This window comes from Calidris pugnax, unplaced genomic scaffold (genome assembly GCF_001431845.1).
Source record: "Calidris pugnax isolate Ruff unplaced genomic scaffold, ASM143184v1 scaffold379, whole genome shotgun sequence".
Lineage (NCBI taxonomy): Eukaryota > Metazoa > Chordata > Aves > Charadriiformes > Scolopacidae > Calidris > Calidris pugnax.
In genome coordinates, this window is record NW_015091812.1 from 54,958 (window position 1) to 79,877 (window position 24,920).

The 24,920-nt window shown below is 52.3% G+C and overlaps 1 protein-coding gene across 1 annotated transcript in view; it reads left to right on the forward strand.

Moving 5' to 3' along the window:
• The first annotated feature begins 2,040 nt into the window (after nucleotides 1–2,040).
• The window catches only part of LOC106900090 (epithelial discoidin domain-containing receptor 1-like), a 77,795-nt gene continuing 54,915 nt past the window's right edge, over nucleotides 2,041–24,920 (forward strand). Inside the window, exon 1 of the mRNA XM_014962074.1 lies at nucleotides 2,041–2,096. The gene's annotated coding sequence lies outside the window, so the exon portion shown is untranslated. The remainder of the gene's footprint in view (nucleotides 2,097–24,920) is intronic.

The following is a 24,920-nucleotide window of genomic DNA, read 5'->3' on the forward strand; positions in this document are numbered from 1 at the left end:
GGGGGCACTTTGGGGGGATTTGGGGCAGTTTTGGGGGGATTTGGGGGCACCCGGAGCAGTATATTATGCCCTATAGGCTCTCCCCATAGCACCCCCACAGCAGCCCCTATAGAATCTATAGGTCACCCCTGCCCCTATAGGGAGCAGCCCTATAGAGCCCCCATAGAGCTCACCTCGGCCCTATACGTTCCTGCCCCACATCGTGCCCGATCCCGGCATCTATGGGTCAAGGGGCCCCTATAGACCTATAGGGTTCAGCCTCTCTTCTCCCCATATTGACCCCTCTAGAGGGGGCTGGAGAGGTGTGGGGCACCTATAGAGCACCTTAAATACCCCCCATGGGCACCTATAGAATCCATAGGCCCCTTCACCACAGCCCTATATGTGCACCTATAGAATCTATAGGCCCCTTTCCCCAGCCCTATATGTGCACCTATAGAATCTATAGGCCCCTTTCCCCAGCCCTATATGTGCACCTATAGAATCTATATGGCATGGATAGAACCTATAAGCTCCCTAATCCCCAGCCCTATATGTGCACCTATAGAATCTATATGGTGTGTATCGAACCTATAGGCTCCCTCATCCCCGGCCTTATATGTGCACCTATAGAATCTATATGGCATGGATAGAACCTATAGGCTCCCTCATCCCCAGCCCTATATGTGCACCTATAGAATCTGTAGGCTCCCTCATCCCCAGCCTTATATGTGCACCTATAGAATCTATACAACCATATGGAATCTATACGCCTCTTCACCACAGCCCTATATAAGCACCTATAGAATCTATATGGCATGTATCAAACCTATAGGCTCCCTAATCCCCAGCCCTCAGCGTGCACCTATAGAATCTATAGGCTCCCTCATCCCCAGCCCTCAGCGTGCACCTATAGAATCTATACAGCACATATGGAATTTATACGCCCCTTTCCCCAGCCCTGTATGTGCACCTATAGAATCTATAGGCCCCTTCACCGCAGCCCTATATGTGCACCTATAGAATCTATACAGCACATATGGAATTTATACGCCCCTTTCCCCAGCCCTGTATGTGCACCTATAGAATCTATAGGCCCCTTCACCGCAGCCCTATATGTGCACCTATAGAATCTATACAGCATGTATAGAAACTATAGGCTCCCTTCCCCCCGGCCCTATATGGGCACCTATAGAATCTATATGGCATGGATAGAATCTATAGGCTCCTTCATCCCCAGCCCTCAGTGTGCACCTATAGAATCTATATGGCACATATGGAATCTATAGGCCCCTTCCCCCCAGCCCTATATGTGCACCTATAGAATATCTATACGCTCCTTTATCCCCAGCCCTCTATATACACGTATGTAAGCTATATGTTCCTTCCTCCCCAGCCCCCTATGAGCACCTCGAGAATCTATAGGTCCCTTCATACGTGCAGTAGATATGTGCACCTATGGATACGTGTAGTTCCATGTACATACGGATCTATAGGGTCACTCCATACACACATGTGTGTATAAGCGTGTACATATATACGTGGATATATACCCATATGGGCAGCACGGACTAACATACGTGCACGTATGTAAGTGCGTGTCCGTATGGGCACATATATGTGCATATGCACATACAGGGGCACATATATCACACATACATCCATCTCTACAGCCCCCTGCTGTGCACATACGAGTACATACGTGTCCATATGACCCTCTATACGGTGGACGCGTGTATTTGTGCGTAGGCGAGCGTGTAAACATGTATGTGCAGGCGTGTAGGGATGTATAGGGGAACATATATGTCCAAGTGCGTATCACACGTATGTATAAACCCCCACGTGTGTATAGGGGTGCCTATATAAGCACATACGTGTGTATAGGCGTGATATAGGGGTGTAGATGCACGTACGCCCCATATGTGCTCTATATGTACACGTATGTTGAGGTCAGGGTGTGTACACGCGTGTCGATGCACATGTGCGCGTGGCACATACGTGTGCGGGGATCTATAGGGCCAGGGGGTGTCCGTGGGGCTATAGGTGACCTATAGGTGCCCCCCCAGGTGCTGCCGGAGGGACCCCGGGCTGAGACACCCCCCCCCCAGCGGCCACAGGTGCGTGTCGGGGCGTGTCGGAGCGTGTTATTGCATGGCATGGTGCATCATGGCGTGTCATGGCGTGTCACGGCATGTCCTTGTGTCTCCTGGTGTGTCACAGCGTGTCGGGGCGTGTCATGGCGTGTCATGGCATGTAATAGCGTGTCATGGCATGTCATTGCGTGTCACGGCGTGTCATGGCGTGTCATGGCGTGTCATGGCGTGTCATGGCGTGTAATAGCGTGTTATGGTGTGTCATTGCATGACATGGCATGTCGCTGTGTCTCCTGGTGTGTCACGGCATGTCGGGGTGTGTCATGGCATGTCATTGCGTGTCATTGCGTGTCATGGCGTGTCATTGCATGTCACGGCATGTCATTGCGTGTCATGGCGTGTCACGGCATGTCATGGCGTGTAATAGCGTGTTATGGTGTGTCATTGCATGACATGGCATGTCGCTGTGTCTCCTGGTGTGTCATGGCATGTCATTGCGTGTCACGGCATGTCATTGCGTGTCATGGCGTGTAATAGCGTGTTATGGTGTGTCATTGCATGTCATGGCATGTCGCTGTGTCTCCTGGTGTGTCACGGCATGTCGGGGTGTGTCATGGCATGTCATTGCGTGTCATTGCGTGTCATGGCGTGTCATTGCATGTCATGGCATGTCATTGCGTGTCATGGGGTGCCGTGGCGTGTCATGGCATGTAATAGCATGTTATGGTGTGTCATTGCATGACATGGCATGTCGCTGTGTCTCCTGGTATGTCATGGTGTGTCATGGCGTGTCAGGGCGTGTCATGGCGCGTAATAGCGTGTCATGGCATGTCATTGCGTGTCACGGCGTGTCATTGCGTGTCATGGCGTGTCACAGCGTGTCATGGCGTGTAATAGCGTGTTATGGTGTGTCATTGTGTGTCGTGGCATGTCGCTGTGTCTCCTGGTGTGTCACGGCATGTCGGGGCGTGTCATGGCATGTCATTGCGTGTCACGGCGTGTCATTGCGTGTCATGGGGTGCCGTGGCATGTCATGGCATGTAATAGCATGTTATGGTGTGTCGTTGCATGTCATGGCATGTCGCTGTGTGTCATGGCATGTCATGGCATGTCAGGGCATGTCAGGGCGTGTTATGGCATGTGACTGTGTGTTATGGTGTGTCATGGCGTGTCATGGCATGTTGTGGCGTGTCATGGCATGTCGTGACATCACTTCTTGCATCGTGTTGCGTGTTGCTATGTGTTGGTGCGTGTCACACGTTATCACATGATGCTACGTGTTGTTGCATGCTCTTGTATGTTATCGTGTGCTGTGACGTGTTATTGCATGTTGTCATGTGTCGCTGCGTGTTGTCGTGTGTTATCGCGGGCTGTTTCGCCTTATTGCGTGTTCTTACATCTTATTGCGTGTTCCTGTGCGCTGTTACATGTGGTTACACGTGATTGCATGTTATTGTGTGTTATTGCATGTTATCACATGTTATCATGTGTTGTGATGTGTTGTGTGTTATTGCATGTTTCTCATGTGTTATTGCGTGTTATTGCATGTTGTTGTGATGTGTTATTGTATGTTATCACGTGTTATTGTGTTTTATTGTGTGTTATCATGTATTATTGCATGTTTATCATGTGTTATTGCGTGTTATTGCATGTTATTGCATGTTGTTGTGATGTGTTATTGGGCGTGTAATAGCGTGTTATGGTGTGTCATTGTGTGTCGTGGCATGTCGCTGTGTCTCCTGGTGTGTCACGGCATGTCGGGGTGTGTCATGGCATGTCATTGCGTGTCATTGCGTGTCATGGCGTGTCATTGCATGTCATGGCATGTCATTGCGTGTCATGGGGTGCCGTGGCGTGTCATGGCATGTAATAGCATGTTATGGTGTGTCATTGCATGACATGGCATGTCGCTGTGTCTCCTGGTATGTCATGGTGTGTCATGGCGTGTCAGGGCGTGTCATGGCGCGTAATAGCGTGTCATGGCATGTCATTGCGTGTCACGGCGTGTCATTGCGTGTCATGGCGTGTCACAGCGTGTCATGGCGTGTAATAGCGTGTTATGGTGTGTCATTGTGTGTCGTGGCATGTCGCTGTGTCTCCTGGTGTGTCACGGCATGTCGGGGTGTGTCATGGCATGTCATTGCGTGTCATTGCGTGTCATGGCGTGTCATTGCATGTCATGGCATGTCATTGCGTGTCATGGGGTGCCGTGGCGTGTCATGGCATGTAATAGCATGTTATGGTGTGTCATTGCATGACATGGCATGTCGCTGTGTCTCCTGGTATGTCATGGTGTGTCATGGCGTGTCAGGGCGTGTCATGGCGCGTAATAGCGTGTCATGGCATGTCATTGCGTGTCACGGCGTGTCATTGCGTGTCATGGCGTGTCACAGCGTGTCATGGCGTGTAATAGCGTGTTATGGTGTGTCATTGTGTGTCGTGGCATGTCGCTGTGTCTCCTGGTGTGTCACGGCATGTCGGGGTGTGTCATGGCATGTCATTGCGTGTCATTGCGTGTCATGGCGTGTCATTGCATGTCATGGCATGTCATTGCGTGTCATGGGGTGCCGTGGCGTGTCATGGCATGTAATAGCATGTTATGGTGTGTCATTGCATGACATGGCATGTCGCTGTGTCTCCTGGTATGTCATGGTGTGTCATGGCGTGTCAGGGCGTGTCATGGCGCGTAATAGCGTGTCATGGCATGTCATTGCGTGTCACGGCGTGTCATTGCGTGTCATGGCGTGTCACAGCGTGTCATGGCGTGTAATAGCGTGTTATGGTGTGTCATTGTGTGTCGTGGCATGTCGCTGTGTCTCCTGGTGTGTCACGGCATGTCGGGGTGTGTCATGGCATGTCATTGCGTGTCATTGCGTGTCATGGCGTGTCATTGCATGTCATGGCATGTCATTGCGTGTCATGGGGTGCCGTGGCGTGTCATGGCATGTAATAGCATGTTATGGTGTGTCATTGCATGACATGGCATGTCGCTGTGTCTCCTGGTATGTCATGGTGTGTCATGGCGTGTCAGGGCGTGTCATGGCGCGTAATAGCGTGTCATGGCATGTCATTGCGTGTCACGGCGTGTCATTGCGTGTCATGGCGTGTCACAGCGTGTCATGGCGTGTAATAGCGTGTTATGGTGTGTCATTGTGTGTCGTGGCATGTCGCTGTGTCTCCTGGTGTGTCACGGCATGTCGGGGTGTGTCATGGCATGTCATTGCGTGTCATTGCGTGTCATGGCGTGTCATTGCATGTCATGGCATGTCATTGCGTGTCATGGGGTGCCGTGGCGTGTCATGGCATGTAATAGCATGTTATGGTGTGTCATTGCATGACATGGCATGTCGCTGTGTCTCCTGGTATGTCATGGTGTGTCATGGCGTGTCAGGGCGTGTCATGGCGCGTAATAGCGTGTCATGGCATGTCATTGCGTGTCACGGCGTGTCATTGCGTGTCATGGCGTGTCACAGCGTGTCATGGCGTGTAATAGCGTGTTATGGTGTGTCATTGTGTGTCGTGGCATGTCGCTGTGTCTCCTGGTGTGTCACGGCATGTCGGGGTGTGTCATGGCATGTCATTGCGTGTCATTGCGTGTCATGGCGTGTCATTGCATGTCATGGCATGTCATTGCGTGTCATGGGGTGCCGTGGCGTGTCATGGCATGTAATAGCATGTTATGGTGTGTCATTGCATGACATGGCATGTCGCTGTGTCTCCTGGTATGTCATGGTGTGTCATGGCGTGTCAGGGCGTGTCATGGCGCGTAATAGCGTGTCATGGCATGTCATTGCGTGTCACGGCGTGTCATTGCGTGTCATGGCGTGTCACAGCGTGTCATGGCGTGTAATAGCGTGTTATGGTGTGTCATTGTGTGTCGTGGCATGTCGCTGTGTCTCCTGGTGTGTCACGGCATGTCGGGGTGTGTCATGGCATGTCATTGCGTGTCATTGCGTGTCATGGCGTGTCATTGCATGTCATGGCATGTCATTGCGTGTCATGGGGTGCCGTGGCGTGTCATGGCATGTAATAGCATGTTATGGTGTGTCATTGCATGACATGGCATGTCGCTGTGTCTCCTGGTATGTCATGGTGTGTCATGGCGTGTCAGGGCGTGTCATGGCGCGTAATAGCGTGTCATGGCATGTCATTGCGTGTCACGGCGTGTCATTGCGTGTCATGGCGTGTCACAGCGTGTCATGGCGTGTAATAGCGTGTTATGGTGTGTCATTGTGTGTCGTGGCATGTCGCTGTGTCTCCTGGTGTGTCACGGCATGTCGGGGTGTGTCATGGCATGTCATTGCGTGTCATTGCGTGTCATGGCGTGTCATTGCATGTCATGGCATGTCATTGCGTGTCATGGGGTGCCGTGGCGTGTCATGGCATGTAATAGCATGTTATGGTGTGTCATTGCATGACATGGCATGTCGCTGTGTCTCCTGGTATGTCATGGTGTGTCATGGCGTGTCAGGGCGTGTCATGGCGCGTAATAGCGTGTCATGGCATGTCATTGCGTGTCACGGCGTGTCATTGCGTGTCATGGCGTGTCACAGCGTGTCATGGCGTGTAATAGCGTGTTATGGTGTGTCATTGTGTGTCGTGGCATGTCGCTGTGTCTCCTGGTGTGTCACGGCATGTCGGGGTGTGTCATGGCATGTCATTGCGTGTCATTGCGTGTCATGGCGTGTCATTGCATGTCATGGCATGTCATTGCGTGTCATGGGGTGCCGTGGCGTGTCATGGCATGTAATAGCATGTTATGGTGTGTCATTGCATGACATGGCATGTCGCTGTGTCTCCTGGTATGTCATGGTGTGTCATGGCGTGTCAGGGCGTGTCATGGCGCGTAATAGCGTGTCATGGCATGTCATTGCGTGTCACGGCGTGTCATTGCGTGTCATGGCGTGTCACAGCGTGTCATGGCGTGTAATAGCGTGTTATGGTGTGTCATTGTGTGTCGTGGCATGTCGCTGTGTCTCCTGGTGTGTCACGGCATGTCGGGGTGTGTCATGGCATGTCATTGCGTGTCATTGCGTGTCATGGCGTGTCATTGCATGTCATGGCATGTCATTGCGTGTCATGGGGTGCCGTGGCGTGTCATGGCATGTAATAGCATGTTATGGTGTGTCATTGCATGACATGGCATGTCGCTGTGTCTCCTGGTATGTCATGGTGTGTCATGGCGTGTCAGGGCGTGTCATGGCGCGTAATAGCGTGTCATGGCATGTCATTGCGTGTCACGGCGTGTCATTGCGTGTCATGGCGTGTCACAGCGTGTCATGGCGTGTAATAGCGTGTTATGGTGTGTCATTGTGTGTCGTGGCATGTCGCTGTGTCTCCTGGTGTGTCACGGCATGTCGGGGTGTGTCATGGCATGTCATTGCGTGTCATTGCGTGTCATGGCGTGTCATTGCATGTCATGGCATGTCATTGCGTGTCATGGGGTGCCGTGGCGTGTCATGGCATGTAATAGCATGTTATGGTGTGTCATTGCATGACATGGCATGTCGCTGTGTCTCCTGGTATGTCATGGTGTGTCATGGCGTGTCAGGGCGTGTCATGGCGCGTAATAGCGTGTCATGGCATGTCATTGCGTGTCACGGCGTGTCATTGCGTGTCATGGCGTGTCACAGCGTGTCATGGCGTGTAATAGCGTGTTATGGTGTGTCATTGTGTGTCGTGGCATGTCGCTGTGTCTCCTGGTGTGTCACGGCATGTCGGGGTGTGTCATGGCATGTCATTGCGTGTCATTGCGTGTCATGGCGTGTCATTGCATGTCATGGCATGTCATTGCGTGTCATGGGGTGCCGTGGCGTGTCATGGCATGTAATAGCATGTTATGGTGTGTCATTGCATGACATGGCATGTCGCTGTGTCTCCTGGTATGTCATGGTGTGTCATGGCGTGTCAGGGCGTGTCATGGCGCGTAATAGCGTGTCATGGCATGTCATTGCGTGTCACGGCGTGTCATTGCGTGTCATGGCGTGTCACAGCGTGTCATGGCGTGTAATAGCGTGTTATGGTGTGTCATTGTGTGTCGTGGCATGTCGCTGTGTCTCCTGGTGTGTCACGGCATGTCGGGGTGTGTCATGGCATGTCATTGCGTGTCATTGCGTGTCATGGCGTGTCATTGCATGTCATGGCATGTCATTGCGTGTCATGGGGTGCCGTGGCGTGTCATGGCATGTAATAGCATGTTATGGTGTGTCATTGCATGACATGGCATGTCGCTGTGTCTCCTGGTATGTCATGGTGTGTCATGGCGTGTCAGGGCGTGTCATGGCGCGTAATAGCGTGTCATGGCATGTCATTGCGTGTCACGGCGTGTCATTGCGTGTCATGGCGTGTCACAGCGTGTCATGGCGTGTAATAGCGTGTTATGGTGTGTCATTGTGTGTCGTGGCATGTCGCTGTGTCTCCTGGTGTGTCACGGCATGTCGGGGTGTGTCATGGCATGTCATTGCGTGTCATTGCGTGTCATGGCGTGTCATTGCATGTCATGGCATGTCATTGCGTGTCATGGGGTGCCGTGGCGTGTCATGGCATGTAATAGCATGTTATGGTGTGTCATTGCATGACATGGCATGTCGCTGTGTCTCCTGGTATGTCATGGTGTGTCATGGCGTGTCAGGGCGTGTCATGGCGCGTAATAGCGTGTCATGGCATGTCATTGCGTGTCACGGCGTGTCATTGCGTGTCATGGCGTGTCACAGCGTGTCATGGCGTGTAATAGCGTGTTATGGTGTGTCATTGTGTGTCGTGGCATGTCGCTGTGTCTCCTGGTGTGTCACGGCATGTCGGGGTGTGTCATGGCATGTCATTGCGTGTCATTGCGTGTCATGGCGTGTCATTGCATGTCATGGCATGTCATTGCGTGTCATGGGGTGCCGTGGCGTGTCATGGCATGTAATAGCATGTTATGGTGTGTCATTGCATGACATGGCATGTCGCTGTGTCTCCTGGTATGTCATGGTGTGTCATGGCGTGTCAGGGCGTGTCATGGCGCGTAATAGCGTGTCATGGCATGTCATTGCGTGTCACGGCGTGTCATTGCGTGTCATGGCGTGTCACAGCGTGTCATGGCGTGTAATAGCGTGTTATGGTGTGTCATTGTGTGTCGTGGCATGTCGCTGTGTCTCCTGGTGTGTCACGGCATGTCGGGGTGTGTCATGGCATGTCATTGCGTGTCATTGCGTGTCATGGCGTGTCATTGCATGTCATGGCATGTCATTGCGTGTCATGGGGTGCCGTGGCGTGTCATGGCATGTAATAGCATGTTATGGTGTGTCATTGCATGACATGGCATGTCGCTGTGTCTCCTGGTATGTCATGGTGTGTCATGGCGTGTCAGGGCGTGTCATGGCGCGTAATAGCGTGTCATGGCATGTCATTGCGTGTCACGGCGTGTCATTGCGTGTCATGGCGTGTCACAGCGTGTCATGGCGTGTAATAGCGTGTTATGGTGTGTCATTGTGTGTCGTGGCATGTCGCTGTGTCTCCTGGTGTGTCACGGCATGTCGGGGTGTGTCATGGCATGTCATTGCGTGTCATTGCGTGTCATGGCGTGTCATTGCATGTCATGGCATGTCATTGCGTGTCATGGGGTGCCGTGGCGTGTCATGGCATGTAATAGCATGTTATGGTGTGTCATTGCATGACATGGCATGTCGCTGTGTCTCCTGGTATGTCATGGTGTGTCATGGCGTGTCAGGGCGTGTCATGGCGCGTAATAGCGTGTCATGGCATGTCATTGCGTGTCACGGCGTGTCATTGCGTGTCATGGCGTGTCACAGCGTGTCATGGCGTGTAATAGCGTGTTATGGTGTGTCATTGTGTGTCGTGGCATGTCGCTGTGTCTCCTGGTGTGTCACGGCATGTCGGGGTGTGTCATGGCATGTCATTGCGTGTCATTGCGTGTCATGGCGTGTCATTGCATGTCATGGCATGTCATTGCGTGTCATGGGGTGCCGTGGCGTGTCATGGCATGTAATAGCATGTTATGGTGTGTCATTGCATGACATGGCATGTCGCTGTGTCTCCTGGTATGTCATGGTGTGTCATGGCGTGTCAGGGCGTGTCATGGCGCGTAATAGCGTGTCATGGCATGTCATTGCGTGTCACGGCGTGTCATTGCGTGTCATGGCGTGTCACAGCGTGTCATGGCGTGTAATAGCGTGTTATGGTGTGTCATTGTGTGTCGTGGCATGTCGCTGTGTCTCCTGGTGTGTCACGGCATGTCGGGGTGTGTCATGGCATGTCATTGCGTGTCATTGCGTGTCATGGCGTGTCATTGCATGTCATGGCATGTCATTGCGTGTCATGGGGTGCCGTGGCGTGTCATGGCATGTAATAGCATGTTATGGTGTGTCATTGCATGACATGGCATGTCGCTGTGTCTCCTGGTATGTCATGGTGTGTCATGGCGTGTCAGGGCGTGTCATGGCGCGTAATAGCGTGTCATGGCATGTCATTGCGTGTCACGGCGTGTCATTGCGTGTCATGGCGTGTCACAGCGTGTCATGGCGTGTAATAGCGTGTTATGGTGTGTCATTGTGTGTCGTGGCATGTCGCTGTGTCTCCTGGTGTGTCACGGCATGTCGGGGTGTGTCATGGCATGTCATTGCGTGTCATTGCGTGTCATGGCGTGTCATTGCATGTCATGGCATGTCATTGCGTGTCATGGGGTGCCGTGGCGTGTCATGGCATGTAATAGCATGTTATGGTGTGTCATTGCATGACATGGCATGTCGCTGTGTCTCCTGGTATGTCATGGTGTGTCATGGCGTGTCAGGGCGTGTCATGGCGCGTAATAGCGTGTCATGGCATGTCATTGCGTGTCACGGCGTGTCATTGCGTGTCATGGCGTGTCACAGCGTGTCATGGCGTGTAATAGCGTGTTATGGTGTGTCATTGTGTGTCGTGGCATGTCGCTGTGTCTCCTGGTGTGTCACGGCATGTCGGGGTGTGTCATGGCATGTCATTGCGTGTCATTGCGTGTCATGGCGTGTCATTGCATGTCATGGCATGTCATTGCGTGTCATGGGGTGCCGTGGCGTGTCATGGCATGTAATAGCATGTTATGGTGTGTCATTGCATGACATGGCATGTCGCTGTGTCTCCTGGTATGTCATGGTGTGTCATGGCGTGTCAGGGCGTGTCATGGCGCGTAATAGCGTGTCATGGCATGTCATTGCGTGTCACGGCGTGTCATTGCGTGTCATGGCGTGTCACAGCGTGTCATGGCGTGTAATAGCGTGTTATGGTGTGTCATTGTGTGTCGTGGCATGTCGCTGTGTCTCCTGGTGTGTCACGGCATGTCGGGGTGTGTCATGGCATGTCATTGCGTGTCATTGCGTGTCATGGCGTGTCATTGCATGTCATGGCATGTCATTGCGTGTCATGGGGTGCCGTGGCGTGTCATGGCATGTAATAGCATGTTATGGTGTGTCATTGCATGACATGGCATGTCGCTGTGTCTCCTGGTATGTCATGGTGTGTCATGGCGTGTCAGGGCGTGTCATGGCGCGTAATAGCGTGTCATGGCATGTCATTGCGTGTCACGGCGTGTCATTGCGTGTCATGGCGTGTCACAGCGTGTCATGGCGTGTAATAGCGTGTTATGGTGTGTCATTGTGTGTCGTGGCATGTCGCTGTGTCTCCTGGTGTGTCACGGCATGTCGGGGTGTGTCATGGCATGTCATTGCGTGTCATTGCGTGTCATGGCGTGTCATTGCATGTCATGGCATGTCATTGCGTGTCATGGGGTGCCGTGGCGTGTCATGGCATGTAATAGCATGTTATGGTGTGTCATTGCATGACATGGCATGTCGCTGTGTCTCCTGGTATGTCATGGTGTGTCATGGCGTGTCAGGGCGTGTCATGGCGCGTAATAGCGTGTCATGGCATGTCATTGCGTGTCACGGCGTGTCATTGCGTGTCATGGCGTGTCACAGCGTGTCATGGCGTGTAATAGCGTGTTATGGTGTGTCATTGTGTGTCGTGGCATGTCGCTGTGTCTCCTGGTGTGTCACGGCATGTCGGGGTGTGTCATGGCATGTCATTGCGTGTCATTGCGTGTCATGGCGTGTCATTGCATGTCATGGCATGTCATTGCGTGTCATGGGGTGCCGTGGCGTGTCATGGCATGTAATAGCATGTTATGGTGTGTCATTGCATGACATGGCATGTCGCTGTGTCTCCTGGTATGTCATGGTGTGTCATGGCGTGTCAGGGCGTGTCATGGCGCGTAATAGCGTGTCATGGCATGTCATTGCGTGTCACGGCGTGTCATTGCGTGTCATGGCGTGTCACAGCGTGTCATGGCGTGTAATAGCGTGTTATGGTGTGTCATTGTGTGTCGTGGCATGTCGCTGTGTCTCCTGGTGTGTCACGGCATGTCGGGGTGTGTCATGGCATGTCATTGCGTGTCATTGCGTGTCATGGCGTGTCATTGCATGTCATGGCATGTCATTGCGTGTCATGGGGTGCCGTGGCGTGTCATGGCATGTAATAGCATGTTATGGTGTGTCATTGCATGACATGGCATGTCGCTGTGTCTCCTGGTATGTCATGGTGTGTCATGGCGTGTCAGGGCGTGTCATGGCGCGTAATAGCGTGTCATGGCATGTCATTGCGTGTCACGGCGTGTCATTGCGTGTCATGGCGTGTCACAGCGTGTCATGGCGTGTAATAGCGTGTTATGGTGTGTCATTGTGTGTCGTGGCATGTCGCTGTGTCTCCTGGTGTGTCACGGCATGTCGGGGTGTGTCATGGCATGTCATTGCGTGTCATTGCGTGTCATGGCGTGTCATTGCATGTCATGGCATGTCATTGCGTGTCATGGGGTGCCGTGGCGTGTCATGGCATGTAATAGCATGTTATGGTGTGTCATTGCATGACATGGCATGTCGCTGTGTCTCCTGGTATGTCATGGTGTGTCATGGCGTGTCAGGGCGTGTCATGGCGCGTAATAGCGTGTCATGGCATGTCATTGCGTGTCACGGCGTGTCATTGCGTGTCATGGCGTGTCACAGCGTGTCATGGCGTGTAATAGCGTGTTATGGTGTGTCATTGTGTGTCGTGGCATGTCGCTGTGTCTCCTGGTGTGTCACGGCATGTCGGGGTGTGTCATGGCATGTCATTGCGTGTCATTGCGTGTCATGGCGTGTCATTGCATGTCATGGCATGTCATTGCGTGTCATGGGGTGCCGTGGCGTGTCATGGCATGTAATAGCATGTTATGGTGTGTCATTGCATGACATGGCATGTCGCTGTGTCTCCTGGTATGTCATGGTGTGTCATGGCGTGTCAGGGCGTGTCATGGCGCGTAATAGCGTGTCATGGCATGTCATTGCGTGTCACGGCGTGTCATTGCGTGTCATGGCGTGTCACAGCGTGTCATGGCGTGTAATAGCGTGTTATGGTGTGTCATTGTGTGTCGTGGCATGTCGCTGTGTCTCCTGGTGTGTCACGGCATGTCGGGGTGTGTCATGGCATGTCATTGCGTGTCATTGCGTGTCATGGCGTGTCATTGCATGTCATGGCATGTCATTGCGTGTCATGGGGTGCCGTGGCGTGTCATGGCATGTAATAGCATGTTATGGTGTGTCATTGCATGACATGGCATGTCGCTGTGTCTCCTGGTATGTCATGGTGTGTCATGGCGTGTCAGGGCGTGTCATGGCGCGTAATAGCGTGTCATGGCATGTCATTGCGTGTCACGGCGTGTCATTGCGTGTCATGGCGTGTCACAGCGTGTCATGGCGTGTAATAGCGTGTTATGGTGTGTCATTGTGTGTCGTGGCATGTCGCTGTGTCTCCTGGTGTGTCACGGCATGTCGGGGTGTGTCATGGCATGTCATTGCGTGTCATTGCGTGTCATGGCGTGTCATTGCATGTCATGGCATGTCATTGCGTGTCATGGGGTGCCGTGGCGTGTCATGGCATGTAATAGCATGTTATGGTGTGTCATTGCATGACATGGCATGTCGCTGTGTCTCCTGGTATGTCATGGTGTGTCATGGCGTGTCAGGGCGTGTCATGGCGCGTAATAGCGTGTCATGGCATGTCATTGCGTGTCACGGCGTGTCATTGCGTGTCATGGCGTGTCACAGCGTGTCATGGCGTGTAATAGCGTGTTATGGTGTGTCATTGTGTGTCGTGGCATGTCGCTGTGTCTCCTGGTGTGTCACGGCATGTCGGGGTGTGTCATGGCATGTCATTGCGTGTCATTGCGTGTCATGGCGTGTCATTGCATGTCATGGCATGTCATTGCGTGTCATGGGGTGCCGTGGCGTGTCATGGCATGTAATAGCATGTTATGGTGTGTCATTGCATGACATGGCATGTCGCTGTGTCTCCTGGTATGTCATGGTGTGTCATGGCGTGTCAGGGCGTGTCATGGCGCGTAATAGCGTGTCATGGCATGTCATTGCGTGTCACGGCGTGTCATTGCGTGTCATGGCGTGTCACAGCGTGTCATGGCGTGTAATAGCGTGTTATGGTGTGTCATTGTGTGTCGTGGCATGTCGCTGTGTCTCCTGGTGTGTCACGGCATGTCGGGGTGTGTCATGGCATGTCATTGCGTGTCATTGCGTGTCATGGCGTGTCATTGCATGTCATGGCATGTCATTGCGTGTCATGGGGTGCCGTGGCGTGTCATGGCATGTAATAGCATGTTATGGTGTGTCATTGCATGACATGGCATGTCGCTGTGTCTCCTGGTATGTCATGGTGTGTCATGGCGTGTCAGGGCGTGTCATGGCGCGTAATAGCGTGTCATGGCATGTCATTGCGTGTCACGGCGTGTCATTGCGTGTCATGGCGTGTCACAGCGTGTCATGGCGTGTAATAGCGTGTTATGGTGTGTCATTGTGTGTCGTGGCATGTCGCTGTGTCTCCTGGTGTGTCACGGCATGTCGGGGTGTGTCATGGCATGTCATTGCGTGTCATTGCGTGTCATGGCGTGTCATTGCATGTCATGGCATGTCATTGCGTGTCATGGGGTGCCGTGGCGTGTCATGGCATGTAATAGCATGTTATGGTGTGTCATTGCATGACATGGCATGTCGCTGTGTCTCCTGGTATGTCATGGTGTGTCATGGCGTGTCAGGGCGTGTCATGGCGCGTAATAGCGTGTCATGGCATGTCATTGCGTGTCACGGCGTGTCATTGCGTGTCATGGCGTGTCACAGCGTGTCATGGCGTGTAATAGCGTGTTATGGTGTGTCATTGTGTGTCGTGGCATGTCGCTGTGTCTCCTGGTGTGTCACGGCATGTCGGGGTGTGTCATGGCATGTCATTGCGTGTCATTGCGTGTCATGGCGTGTCATTGCATGTCATGGCATGTCATTGCGTGTCATGGGGTGCCGTGGCGTGTCATGGCATGTAATAGCATGTTATGGTGTGTCATTGCATGACATGGCATGTCGCTGTGTCTCCTGGTATGTCATGGTGTGTCATGGCGTGTCAGGGCGTGTCATGGCGCGTAATAGCGTGTCATGGCATGTCATTGCGTGTCACGGCGTGTCATTGCGTGTCATGGCGTGTCACAGCGTGTCATGGCGTGTAATAGCGTGTTATGGTGTGTCATTGTGTGTCGTGGCATGTCGCTGTGTCTCCTGGTGTGTCACGGCATGTCGGGGTGTGTCATGGCATGTCATTGCGTGTCATTGCGTGTCATGGCGTGTCATTGCATGTCATGGCATGTCATTGCGTGTCATGGGGTGCCGTGGCGTGTCATGGCATGTAATAGCATGTTATGGTGTGTCATTGCATGACATGGCATGTCGCTGTGTCTCCTGGTATGTCATGGTGTGTCATGGCGTGTCAGGGCGTGTCATGGCGCGTAATAGCGTGTCATGGCATGTCATTGCGTGTCACGGCGTGTCATTGCGTGTCATGGCGTGTCACAGCGTGTCATGGCGTGTAATAGCGTGTTATGGTGTGTCATTGTGTGTCGTGGCATGTCGCTGTGTCTCCTGGTGTGTCACGGCATGTCGGGGTGTGTCATGGCATGTCATTGCGTGTCATTGCGTGTCATGGCGTGTCATTGCATGTCATGGCATGTCATTGCGTGTCATGGGGTGCCGTGGCGTGTCATGGCATGTAATAGCATGTTATGGTGTGTCATTGCATGACATGGCATGTCGCTGTGTCTCCTGGTATGTCATGGTGTGTCATGGCGTGTCAGGGCGTGTCATGGCGCGTAATAGCGTGTCATGGCATGTCATTGCGTGTCACGGCGTGTCATTGCGTGTCATGGCGTGTCACAGCGTGTCATGGCGTGTAATAGCGTGTTATGGTGTGTCATTGTGTGTCGTGGCATGTCGCTGTGTCTCCTGGTGTGTCACGGCATGTCGGGGTGTGTCATGGCATGTCATTGCGTGTCATTGCGTGTCATGGCGTGTCATTGCATGTCATGGCATGTCATTGCGTGTCATGGGGTGCCGTGGCGTGTCATGGCATGTAATAGCATGTTATGGTGTGTCATTGCATGACATGGCATGTCGCTGTGTCTCCTGGTATGTCATGGTGTGTCATGGCGTGTCAGGGCGTGTCATGGCGCGTAATAGCGTGTCATGGCATGTCATTGCGTGTCACGGCGTGTCATTGCGTGTCATGGCGTGTCACAGCGTGTCATGGCGTGTAATAGCGTGTTATGGTGTGTCATTGTGTGTCGTGGCATGTCGCTGTGTCTCCTGGTGTGTCACGGCATGTCGGGGTGTGTCATGGCATGTCATTGCGTGTCATTGCGTGTCATGGCGTGTCATTGCATGTCATGGCATGTCATTGCGTGTCATGGGGTGCCGTGGCGTGTCATGGCATGTAATAGCATGTTATGGTGTGTCATTGCATGACATGGCATGTCGCTGTGTCTCCTGGTATGTCATGGTGTGTCATGGCGTGTCAGGGCGTGTCATGGCGCGTAATAGCGTGTCATGGCATGTCATTGCGTGTCACGGCGTGTCATTGCGTGTCATGGCGTGTCACAGCGTGTCATGGCGTGTAATAGCGTGTTATGGTGTGTCATTGTGTGTCGTGGCATGTCGCTGTGTCTCCTGGTGTGTCACGGCATGTCGGGGTGTGTCATGGCATGTCATTGCGTGTCATTGCGTGTCATGGCGTGTCATTGCATGTCATGGCATGTCATTGCGTGTCATGGGGTGCCGTGGCGTGTCATGGCATGTAATAGCATGTTATGGTGTGTCATTGCATGACATGGCATGTCGCTGTGTCTCCTGGTATGTCATGGTGTGTCATGGCGTGTCAGGGCGTGTCATGGCGCGTAATAGCGTGTCATGGCATGTCATTGCGTGTCACGGCGTGTCATTGCGTGTCATGGCGTGTCACAGCGTGTCATGGCGTGTAATAGCGTGTTATGGTGTGTCATTGTGTGTCGTGGCATGTCGCTGTGTCTCCTGGTGTGTCACGGCATGTCGGGGTGTGTCATGGCATGTCATTGCGTGTCATTGCGTGTCATGGCGTGTCATTGCATGTCATGGCATGTCATTGCGTGTCATGGGGTGCCGTGGCGTGTCATGGCATGTAATAGCATGTTATGGTGTGTCATTGCATGACATGGCATGTCGCTGTGTCTCCTGGTATGTCATGGTGTGTCATGGCGTGTCAGGGCGTGTCATGGCGCGTAATAGCGTGTCATGGCATGTCATTGCGTGTCACGGCGTGTCATTGCGTGTCATGGCGTGTCACAGCGTGTCATGGCGTGTAATAGCGTGTTATGGTGTGTCATTGTGTGTCGTGGCATGTCGCTGTGTCTCCTGGTGTGTCACGGCATGTCGGGGTGTGTCATGGCATGTCATTGCGTGTCATTGCGTGTCATGGCGTGTCATTGCATGTCATGGCATGTCATTGCGTGTCATGGGGTGCCGTGGCGTGTCATGGCATGTAATAGCATGTTATGGTGTGTCATTGCATGACATGGCATGTCGCTGTGTCTCCTGGTATGTCATGGTGTGTCATGGCGTGTCAGGGCGTGTCATGGCGCGTAATAGCGTGTCATGGCATGTCATTGCGTGTCACGGCGTGTCATTGCGTGTCATGGCGTGTCACAGCGTGTCATGGCGTGTAATAGCGTGTTATGGTGTGTCATTGTGTGTCGTGGCATGTCGCTGTGTCTCCTGGTGTGTCACGGCATGTCGGGGTGTGTCATGGCATGTCATTGCGTGTCATTGCGTGTCATGGCGTGTCATTGCATGTCATGGCATGTCATTGCGTGTCATGGGGTGCCGTGGCGTGTCATGGCATGTAATAGCATGTTATGGTGTGTCATTGCATGACATGGCATGTCGCTGTGTCTCCTGGTATGTCATGGTGTGTCATGGCGTGTCAGGGCGTGTCATGGCGCGTAATAGCGTGTCATGGCATGTCATTGCGTGTCACGGCGTGTCATTGCGTGTCATGGCGTGTCACAGCGTGTCATGGCGTGTAATAGCGTGTTATGGTGTGTCATTGTGTGTCGTGGCATGTCGCTGTGTCTCCTGGTGTGTCACGGCATGTCGGGGTGTGTCATGGCATGTCATTGCGTGTCATTGCGTGTCATGGCGTGTCATTGCATGTCATGGCATGTCATTGCGTGTCATGGGGTGCCGTGGCGTGTCATGGCATGTAATAGCATGTTATGGTGTGTCATTGCATGACATGGCATGTCGCTGTGTCTCCTGGTATGTCATGGTGTGTCATGGCGTGTCAGGGCGTGTCATGGCGCGTAATAGCGTGTCATGGCATGTCATTGCGTGTCACGGCGTGTCATTGCGTGTCATGGCGTGTCACAGCGTGTCATGGCGTGTAATAGCGTGTTATGGTGTGTCATTGTGTGTCGTGGCATGTCGCTGTGTCTCCTGGTGTGTCACGGCATGTCGGGGTGTGTCATGGCATGTCATTGCGTGTCATTGCGTGTCATGGCGTGTCATTGCATGTCATGGCATGTCATTGCGTGTCATGGGGTGCCGTGGCGTGTCATGGCATGTAATAGCATGTTATGGTGTGTCATTGCATGACATGGCATGTCGCTGTGTCTCCTGGTATGTCATGGTGTGTCATGGCGTGTCAGGGCGTGTCATGGCGCGTAATAGCGTGTCATGGCATGTCATTGCGTGTCACGGCGTGTCATTGCGTGTCATGGCGTGTCACAGCGTGTCATGGCGTGTAATAGCGTGTTATGGTGTGTCATTGTGTGTCGTGGCATGTCGCTGTGTCTCCTGGTGTGTCACGGCATGTCGGGGTGTGTCATGGCATGTCATTGCGTGTCATTGCGTGTCATGGCGTGTCATTGCATGTCATGGCATGTCATTGCGTGTCATGGGGTGCCGTGGCGTGTCATGGCATGTAATAGCATGTTATGGTGTGTCATTGCATGACATGGCATGTCGCTGTGTCTCCTGGTATGTCATGGTGTGTCATGGCGTGTCAGGGCGTGTCATGGCGCGTAATAGCGTGTCATGGCATGTCATTGCGTGTCACGGCGTGTCATTGCGTGTCATGGCGTGTCACAGCGTGTCATGGCGTGTAATAGCGTGTTATGGTGTGTCATTGTGTGTCGTGGCATGTCGCTGTGTCTCCTGGTGTGTCACGGCATGTCGGGGTGTGTCATGGCATGTCATTGCGTGTCATTGCGTGTCATGGCGTGTCATTGCATGTCATGGCATGTCATTGCGTGTCATGGGGTGCCGTGGCGTGTCATGGCATGTAATAGCATGTTATGGTGTGTCATTGCATGACATGGCATGTCGCTGTGTCTCCTGGTATGTCATGGTGTGTCATGGCGTGTCAGGGCGTGTCATGGCGCGTAATAGCGTGTCATGGCATGTCATTGCGTGTCACGGCGTGTCATTGCGTGTCATGGCGTGTCACAGCGTGTCATGGCGTGTAATAGCGTGTTATGGTGTGTCATTGTGTGTCGTGGCATGTCGCTGTGTCTCCTGGTGTGTCACGGCATGTCGGGGTGTGTCATGGCATGTCATTGCGTGTCATTGCGTGTCATGGCGTGTCATTGCATGTCATGGCATGTCATTGCGTGTCATGGGGTGCCGTGGCGTGTCATGGCATGTAATAGCATGTTATGGTGTGTCATTGCATGACATGGCATGTCGCTGTGTCTCCTGGTATGTCATGGTGTGTCATGGCGTGTCAGGGCGTGTCATGGCGCGTAATAGCGTGTCATGGCATGTCATTGCGTGTCACGGCGTGTCATTGCGTGTCATGGCGTGTCACAGCGTGTCATGGCGTGTAATAGCGTGTTATGGTGTGTCATTGTGTGTCGTGGCATGTCGCTGTGTCTCCTGGTGTGTCACGGCATGTCGGGGTGTGTCATGGCATGTCATTGCGTGTCATTGCGTGTCATGGCGTGTCATTGCATGTCATGGCATGTCATTGCGTGTCATGGGGTGCCGTGGCGTGTCATGGCATGTAATAGCATGTTATGGTGTGTCATTGCATGACATGGCATGTCGCTGTGTCTCCTGGTATGTCATGGTGTGTCATGGCGTGTCAGGGCGTGTCATGGCGCGTAATAGCGTGTCATGGCATGTCATTGCGTGTCACGGCGTGTCATTGCGTGTCATGGCGTGTCACAGCGTGTCATGGCGTGTAATAGCGTGTTATGGTGTGTCATTGTGTGTCGTGGCATGTCGCTGTGTCTCCTGGTGTGTCACGGCATGTCGGGGTGTGTCATGGCATGTCATTGCGTGTCATTGCGTGTCATGGCGTGTCATTGCATGTCATGGCATGTCATTGCGTGTCATGGGGTGCCGTGGCGTGTCATGGCATGTAATAGCATGTTATGGTGTGTCATTGCATGACATGGCATGTCGCTGTGTCTCCTGGTATGTCATGGTGTGTCATGGCGTGTCAGGGCGTGTCATGGCGCGTAATAGCGTGTCATGGCATGTCATTGCGTGTCACGGCGTGTCATTGCGTGTCATGGCGTGTCACAGCGTGTCATGGCGTGTAATAGCGTGTTATGGTGTGTCATTGTGTGTCGTGGCATGTCGCTGTGTCTCCTGGTGTGTCACGGCATGTCGGGGTGTGTCATGGCATGTCATTGCGTGTCATTGCGTGTCATGGCGTGTCATTGCATGTCATGGCATGTCATTGCGTGTCATGGGGTGCCGTGGCGTGTCATGGCATGTAATAGCATGTTATGGTGTGTCATTGCATGACATGGCATGTCGCTGTGTCTCCTGGTATGTCATGGTGTGTCATGGCGTGTCAGGGCGTGTCATGGCGCGTAATAGCGTGTCATGGCATGTCATTGCGTGTCACGGCGTGTCATTGCGTGTCATGGCGTGTCACAGCGTGTCATGGCGTGTAATAGCGTGTTATGGTGTGTCATTGTGTGTCGTGGCATGTCGCTGTGTCTCCTGGTGTGTCACGGCATGTCGGGGTGTGTCATGGCATGTCATTGCGTGTCATTGCGTGTCATGGCGTGTCATTGCATGTCATGGCATGTCATTGCGTGTCATGGGGTGCCGTGGCGTGTCATGGCATGTAATAGCATGTTATGGTGTGTCATTGCATGACATGGCATGTCGCTGTGTCTCCTGGTATGTCATGGTGTGTCATGGCGTGTCAGGGCGTGTCATGGCGCGTAATAGCGTGTCATGGCATGTCATTGCGTGTCACGGCGTGTCATTGCGTGTCATGGCGTGTCACAGCGTGTCATGGCGTGTAATAGCGTGTTATGGTGTGTCATTGTGTGTCGTGGCATGTCGCTGTGTCTCCTGGTGTGTCACGGCATGTCGGGGTGTGTCATGGCATGTCATTGCGTGTCATTGCGTGTCATGGCGTGTCATTGCATGTCATGGCATGTCATTGCGTGTCATGGGGTGCCGTGGCGTGTCATGGCATGTAATAGCATGTTATGGTGTGTCATTGCATGACATGGCATGTCGCTGTGTCTCCTGGTATGTCATGGTGTGTCATGGCGTGTCAGGGCGTGTCATGGCGCGTAATAGCGTGTCATGGCATGTCATTGCGTGTCACGGCGTGTCATTGCGTGTCATGGCGTGTCACAGCGTGTCATGGCGTGTAATAGCGTGTTATGGTGTGTCATTGTGTGTCGTGGCATGTCGCTGTGTCTCCTGGTGTGTCACGGCATGTCGGGGTGTGTCATGGCATGTCATTGCGTGTCATTGCGTGTCATGGCGTGTCATTGCATGTCATGGCATGTCATTGCGTGTCATGGGGTGCCGTGGCGTGTCATGGCATGTAATAGCATGTTATGGTGTGTCATTGCATGACATGGCATGTCGCTGTGTCTCCTGGTATGTCATGGTGTGTCATGGCGTGTCAGGGCGTGTCATGGCACGTAATAGCGTGTCATGGCATGTCATTGCGTGTCACGGCGTGTCATTGCGTGTCATGGCGTGTCACAGCGTGTCATGGCGTGTAATAGCGTGTTATGGTGTGTCATTGTGTGTCGTGGCATGTCGCTGTGTCTCCTGGTGTGTCACGGCATGTCGGGGTGTGTCATGGCATGTCATTGCGTGTCATTGCGTGTCATGGCGTGTCATTGCATGTCATGGCATGTCATTGCGTGTCATGGGGTGCCGTGGCGTGTCATGGCATGTAATAGCATGTTATGGTGTGTCATTGCATGACATGGCATGTCGCTGTGTCTCCTGGTATGTCATGGTGTGTCATGGCGTGTCAGGGCGTGTCATGGCGCGTAATAGCGTGTCATGGCATGTCATTGCGTGTCACGGCGTGTCATTGCGTGTCATGGCGTGTCACAGCGTGTCATGGCGTGTAATAGCGTGTTATGGTGTGTCATTGTGTGTCGTGGCATGTCGCTGTGTCTCCTGGTGTGTCACGGCATGTCGGGGTGTGTCATGGCATGTCATTGCGTGTCATTGCGTGTCATGGCGTGTCATTGCATGTCATGGCATGTCATTGCGTGTCATGGGGTGCCGTGGCGTGTCATGGCATGTAATAGCATGTTATGGTGTGTCATTGCATGACATGGCATGTCGCTGTGTCTCCTGGTATGTCATGGTGTGTCATGGCGTGTCAGGGCGTGTCATGGCACGTAATAGCGTGTCATGGCATGTCATTGCGTGTCACGGCGTGTCATTGCGTGTCATGGCGTGTCACAGCGTGTCATGGCGTGTAATAGCGTGTTATGGTGTGTCATTGTGTGTCGTGGCATGTCGCTGTGTCTCCTGGTGTGTCACGGCATATCATGGCGTGTAATTGCATGTCAGGGCATGTTATGGTGTGTCATTGCATGTCACGGCATGTCATTGCGTGTCATGGGGTGCCGTGGCATGTCATGGCATGTAATAGCATGTTATGGTGTGTCGTTGCATGTCATGGCATGTCGCTGTGTGTCATGGCATGTCATGGCGTGTAATTGCATGTCAGGGCGTGTTATGGCATGTGACTGTGTGTTATGGTGTGTCATGGCATGTCATTGTGTGTTACGGTGTGTTGTGGCGTGTCATGGTGTGTCATGGCATGTCGTGGCATATCATTGTGTGTCATGGCGTGTCATGGCATGTTGTGGCGTGTCATGGCATGTCGTGACATCACTTCTTGCATCGTGTTGCGTGTTGCTATGTGTTGGTGCGTGTCACACGTTATCACATGATGCTACGTGTTGTTGCATGCTCTTGTATGTTATCGTGTGCTGTGACGTGTTATTGCATGTTGTCATGTGTCGCTGCGTGTTGTCGTGTGTTATCGCGGGCTGTTTCGCCTTATTGCGTGTTCTTACATCTTATTGCGTGTTCCTGTGCGCTGTTACATGTGGTTACACGTGATTGCATGTTATTGTGTGTTATTGCATGTTATCACATGTTATCATGTGTTGTGATGTGTTGTGTGTTATTGCATGTTTATCATGTGTTATTGCGTGTTATTGCATGTTGTTGTGATGTGTTATTGTATGTTATCACGTGTTATTGTGTTTTATTGTGTGTTATCATGTATTATTGCATGTTTATCATGTGTTATTGCGTGTTATTGCATGTTATTGCATGTTGTTGTGATGTGTTATTGCACGTCCCTGTATGTTATCACATGTTATTGTGTGTTATCATGTGTTATTGCATGTTACCACCTGTTGTGATGTGTTATTGTGTGTTATTGCATGTTTATCATGTGTTATTGCATGTTATTGCATGTTTTTGTGATGTGTTATTGTATGTTATCACGTGGTATTGTGTGTTATTGCATGTTATAACATGTTGTGATGTGTTATTGTGTGATATCACGTGTTACTGTGCTATTGCATGTTATCCCGTGTTGTGATGTGTTGTGTGTTATTGCATGTTTATCATGTGTTATTGCGTGTTATTGCATGTTATTGCATGTTGTTGTGATGTGCTGTTGTGTGTTATTGTATGTTATCACGTGTTATTGCATGTTATCATGTGTTATTGCATGTTATCACCTGTTGTGATGTGTTATTGCATGTTATCACGTGTTGTTGTGTGTCATTTCATGTTGTCACGTGTTATTGTGTGTTATTGCATGATATCACGTGTTACTGTGCTATTACATGTTATCCCATGTTGTGATGTGTTGTGTGTTATTGTATGTTATCACGTGTTATTGAGTGTTATTGCACGTTATTGCATGTTGTTGTGATGGGTTGTTGTGTGTTATTGTATGTTATCACATGTTATCACATGTTATTGCATGTTATTGCGTGTTATCACATGTTATCACATGTTATCGCATGTTTATCACGTGTTATTGCGTGTTACGTGTCCTGGCGTGTCCCGGTCACGCTCTGTGGCGTGTCCCGTGACTGGGGGGGACAGGGGGGTGCCCCCCGGACGCCTGGGTCCCCCCTGAATCCCCCCGAGGGGCGGGTCCAGCCCTGGG